The following is a 5,962-nucleotide window of genomic DNA, read 5'->3' on the forward strand; positions in this document are numbered from 1 at the left end:
TATGAATTCGATAACATACCTCGTTGCTGAACCATTAAGACATCTAAAGCAGATAATGTCGATCTTGTATTCAACCCTTTCTTTCACTGGCAACCAATGCAATTCAAACAGAATATGCAGCGAATGTTCAGATCTCTTTTTTGATTTGTAATCAATTTTGCAACACTATTCTGAATTTTTGAAGTCTTAAAATTATATCTTTAGTTATCCTAGCCAAAAGAGAATTACAATAATCTAATCTTGATAATATAAATGTTGTTACTAACCTTTTCGTTACATCTTTAGTCAAGTAGGTTTGTACATTAACAATTTTCGTGAGATGTGAATTTAAATATTAGCACAGATTATCAACACGTGAATTCATGCCCACATCGCTATCTAAACATACTCCTAAATTTCTAATTGTTTTACTTGATTTTATAGATTTGCCATTAATATCTAAGTTTACACAAGGAAAGGACCATTTTTCTTTGCCTCACATAACATTACTTCTGATTTTCCATTATTAAGTTTAAGTTTATTTGCATCCATCCAGCTTTTTAAATCAACAACTTAATTTTTAAATGATTTTTGAAAAAGAAAGGAGTATCGCTGTTACATGAGAGCAGACCACAGTCATTGACTTTTTAATATTGTTGTAATGGAGCATGTTTTGCTTTAGTTTAAGACTATTTCCATTATAGCTATGAGCCCATAACAATTTTGGTTATCAGGCTTGCCAATATTATATGTAAATTTTGGTTTGACATCTTTCAATTTGACCCTTCCATATTATCAATGAAATAAATTTAGCTTGATTCTTGGCAGTGCTTTGATTTAGATATGTATCAATGACATATTTTTAATTAATGTATTGGAGTTTTGTGTTGCAGTTTGGATGATATTAATATTCAAATATACTTTATGATACTTACTTTAATTCATTTTGTACGAGCCAGTCTAGTGTCACCAATAAAATATGATATAAAATCATATGAGAATTAAAGAATCATCTCTAAAGATTAAAAAGGATACTACACCATTAATATATCTGTCACTTCAATCTGTACTTAAAGAATCCAATAAAAAGTAGCCCTAACAGAATAATAAGTTTGTTAACTTTGTGAATTTAAGCCATTTTAAAATTTAAAGTTCTTACTTAACATAATGTGTCCTGAATTAAAATGTAATATATTATGTATCTATGTATCCTTGCGTAACATTACTGTCACTTTTTTAAAACTTTTAATTTATGTACGAGTTGAATTTTAACGTTATCTCTCAATTTTTTATTGAACATGGTTGCAATTTTTTGTAGGAGTAATTTGAATATTTTTTTGCATATTTTACTCTTTTTTTGCATACAAATTCACCTTATCTTGATGCAAAATTTTCATTTTTTAAAATGCATAAAACCGCGGAGCCAGTAATGAGTATGTTAAACTATTGTAAACTGATATATACAATTTATTATGGACTTACAACTGTTGAGCATATGACTCGTGCTATTACTATATGTCATGTAAATAATGTAGACATCCTTTGATGATTTAAAACTATCCATTGATGTCTGCAGTCGCATTTTTGCTTTCTACGTTCACTCATGAATAAACTCCGTCAATGGTCCATTCATTGCCATATTTTAAAATTTTGTTCTCGTGAATTCTTGAGGTTTGTTTTTTTACCAAAGAGCGATTGGCTTTTTTAGAATCTTGGCCCTTCAACGATTGCTCCCTCTGACGGCTCACGTGTCAACAGCTGTTAACTATTCCTTGAGTCACAGTTGAAAATTTTTACAATGGTCGTCTCGTGATTGCGTCACAATCACCACCTTGATGAATCATTAGCCAGCCATCGGCTGATAGTTAAAAATGTCAATTTATGTTCAAGTTACATTTGAAACAAGGCATATCTCTGATCTCGTCACATTGAGATATAAACAATGACATAAATATCAATAAATTCGGCCAACAAATAAAAAAATTGCTAAACAAAAGCAACTTTTGAAATCAAATTTACCCGTAAAACAGTTGGTTTTCAACATATTAAAAAAAATAAAGACCAATGTTCTTTTTTCATGCTGATATAAAAAATGTGACTTCAAATTCCTCACATTATATTTTTTTTTACTTTTAGTTTTTAGCTATTAGGCTGACTCAGAAAGGTGTCCATTTGTTTGTTTTTTTGTTGTTGTTGTTTCTTTTTTTTTTTTTTTTTTTTTGCATAACGGTAGTGTTATACCTTGGCAGCTTGACGCGTCTTTGTTTTGGACGACCGACTAGAGAGCTTGTGATTAGTCCAAGACCTGGGACGCTTGACTGACTATTTTACAAAACATTTTTCTCGGTGCTAAAAAATACAAAGTAACAATTTTGCATCCTAAAAAAATAACTCTGAAGTTTCTGTCTCTTCATAACAATGAAATTGATACCAAGAATGACAAAATCAGCCTACAAATAACGGATATTTAAATTTTTTATAACAATTTTTTAATGCTTACAATAATCGTCATCAAAGCCATGTTTCAACACCAAATTTGTAATTTTTTGTCCGATTTCTACCAAACAAAGTGCAATGTCAATGATTTCCACCCGCAAATTAAATAGGATCCAAATCGCAATTTCTACAACCTTTTTTCTTCTGTCGGCAAATCTTAAAAATTAAAGCTGAGAACAACCAGCGATCCTGACAAGGCTGTCAGTTCCTTGACTACGATTGGATTTTACATAGCGAGTCCAGTCTTGAATACTCCTCCCATGAATATTTGACCGTTGTCGGTTTTTGTCGGGTTGAATCATAATTCATAATTAACTCTTTAAGGTATTGACTGTGACCAGTGACAGCGAAGTTCAAATAAATGATCTTCAGTTCAAATGGTCACTATAGACAGATATTTTGCCCGTTAAGGGGAGGGGCGACACCTGAAACTATTTTCAAGAATAATGATTATATCCAATATCTTTTAATATTGGGACATTGCCTATGACCAATGGATGCGAACCATGTGATTTATTTTGGTGGGCGTGTCCGGTTGCCATGGTGATGGCCGCCATCTTGGATTTTAGTCTTCTCTGGGTGCTATTTTTAAAAGTTACTTTCTCAATAAGTTTCCAATGAATTTTCTTGAAATTTTGCATGGTTGTATATTTGTATATTATAAAAAAATACAGAGCATTTTTGAAATATTTCTAATAGATTTTTATTGATAAATTTTTTTAAAAAATAATTTTTCGGTATGATAAAATCATGTTTTTTGACATAAAAATGTCAATTTTTCAAAAAATAATAAAGATATTCAAAATTCCTTCTGTATGATTTTCGATAATCACTATAGCTCTAGACATGCAAAGTTATAAACAAATTGATTGATAAATGACAAAATAAGATAAAAAATAGTGTTAAAAATGTCATTTTGAGAAAAACGAGATCAAAGATAACAATGAATGAAAATAATAAACAAAACGGTACAACCAGTTCAAAACATACCAGCACCGTATGAGGGTCCCCCGTGTTCTTTTTCTGCCTCCCTCTGGGCTTTTTCACGGGTCTGAGCTTTCATTTTGCGTATTTTTTTTCTCTTTATGTTGAGCAGCCCTTATGCTTTGGTCAAGTCTTTTTGACTCTGCTTGCTGACTAAACATCTGGGAGTGTTCTCCCAGTCCACCGATGCTAAAAGACACTTTCAGGGATGTTTTTTCTGTTGGACCAAAATTATACTCTGCACCGAACTCAACTTTTTTCAGGGAATGGAAGTATGTTTTATGGCATCTTGACCAAACAGAATTATGAAACCTTTCGTTTGGATTTTGTGTTGTCTTCATCTCACAACACTTCAACAAAGCATATACAGGCTTCAAGTGCTCATAAAGCAAATCAAAATTAAAAGGTGTATGTACACGCTGCTTGTGTCAACAGGACATGGGCAGCAATGTATTTTTTATAAAAGCATCTGGAGTCCGGTTCAGGAGGACAATACCTATGTTGAGGGAAGTCATTGGTGGCATAACCGTGGTAAAGACCAGCAAAAATAGCCCATCTCATTTCTTTCCGCTGTGGCATTGCTTGGAATCGCTTTATCATAATACTACTATCACACACCCAATTCCAATCAAAGATTTGTAGACACGGTTCAACCACGAGCCATCATAACTTTCTTGCTTTCTTGGCTTTTGTCGCAAATAACTGTAGCCAACGTTTGGATTTTTTTTGGTCACTTTAGGTATATTTATAATAAGCCAGTAAAAATTGGAAATATTTAGAGATAATTAACGTGAATACGTGTCAAAATTTGATAAAACAATTGATCAATCGAAATGTAAACAGATCGTAGTAAAAATAATAGTAACAGAGGCGAACTTTCACCCTGACTCAACATCCAATCTCTGGCGCGGAGTCGGAGGTCGAGAACAAGGTCAGCCAATCAGATCGCACCATTCGTGATCACGTTGTATTTACCTGACAACTTGACCCCTTATCAGCTGTTTGACACACAATCTTTGTTAGCGACTAACAGTTTCTAAACCTCTCCCCTGCCCATATTGTGATATTTATGAGACTGAAACCGTGTCAACAAGACGGGCAAAGAGTAGACTAAACTATCGATATCAAAATTTACAACATCGATATGTATTATAATGCTTTTCAGCCCTATTACTTTCAGTTGAATTCTCACCAAAAATTGAAAAGTTTGGTATTTTCATGTCGACTTCCATGTTTATGAAAGACGATTTTCAAACTTTATATTATCCAAATCACCATCTCAGTGCTGAAAATATGTGAAAAAATGATTGTTCTTTGATAATTAATAAAAAACTGAAATTTTATATTTTGACCCAAAAATCGATATTTCAGGTGTCGCCCCTCCCCTTAAGATCACAACTTTAGATGGACTTGGTCGCGTCATGGAGGATTCCGTTATATAGAGAGAGGTAAAATATAGAGAAAAAACTCATGGGTGTCAATAGAGCTGGTCATTATGTAAAGGTGGTCGTTATATAGAGGTGGTCACTAAGGCAGGTTTGACTGTTAGGCAGTGGCGTGGCATGCTTACATTTTGTCGGGTTGAATCATAATTCATAATTAACTCTTTAAGGTATTGACTGTGACCAGTGACAGCGAAGTTCAAATAAATGATCTTCAGTTCAAATGGTCACTATAGACAGATATTTTGCCCGTTAAGATCACAACTTTAGATGGACTTGGTCGCGTCATGGAGGATTCCGTTATATAGAGAGAGGTAAAATATAGAGAAAAAACTCATGGGTGTCAATAGAGCTGGTCATTATGTAAAGGTGGTCGTTATATAGAGGTGGTCACTAAGGCAGGTTTGACTGTTAGGCAGTGGCGTGGCATGCTTACAGTATAAAGTGGTGCCCGAATCAGAATAAGATGACTTATAACATGCTATATTTGTTAGTACAAAAGAAAGAAAAATAAATCCAGAAAAGACTTACTCAAATAAGTAAGAGGCGGTATATACCATTCCTCAGTTTTGTTATTTTTGAAATGCTGTAATCCATTTTTAAAAGATAGATGCGGTGCCAGGCACGAAATCAACCAATTTAGCCACGGCCCGGCTGTTTGGCGATATTATAATTTTTTCGGACAGGGACATCGCTGTCATTTTACATTTTACACCTGAGTATGGCGAGAGAATGTGAGGAAAGAGCCTTTTCCAAGGACTCAACTATGCGCCGAGCGAGGCTCGAACCCGGGACCTTCCGATCCAAAAACGAGTGTCATAGCACACGACCACATAGCCGCACAATATATTATTTCAAATGTTCAAGCTCTTAATATTATGATAGAAATGTCAGTCATTGACAGATAACTCCTAACTATCCCCACATTATTCATTGTTTTGTTATTATTTATCTGTGACCGCTTGTTCACAATAAATGTAAACCATATTTTCCACTATCGTTAATGTCTGATGCAATGATAAAGAGTATGTATTTTCAATACGTATTTCGGTGTGTTAATG

This window comes from Berghia stephanieae, chromosome 1 (assembly GCF_034508935.2).
Source record: "Berghia stephanieae isolate SIO BIC M18660-M18661 chromosome 1, UCSD_Bste_1.3, whole genome shotgun sequence".
Lineage (NCBI taxonomy): Eukaryota > Metazoa > Mollusca > Gastropoda > Nudibranchia > Aeolidiidae > Berghia > Berghia stephanieae.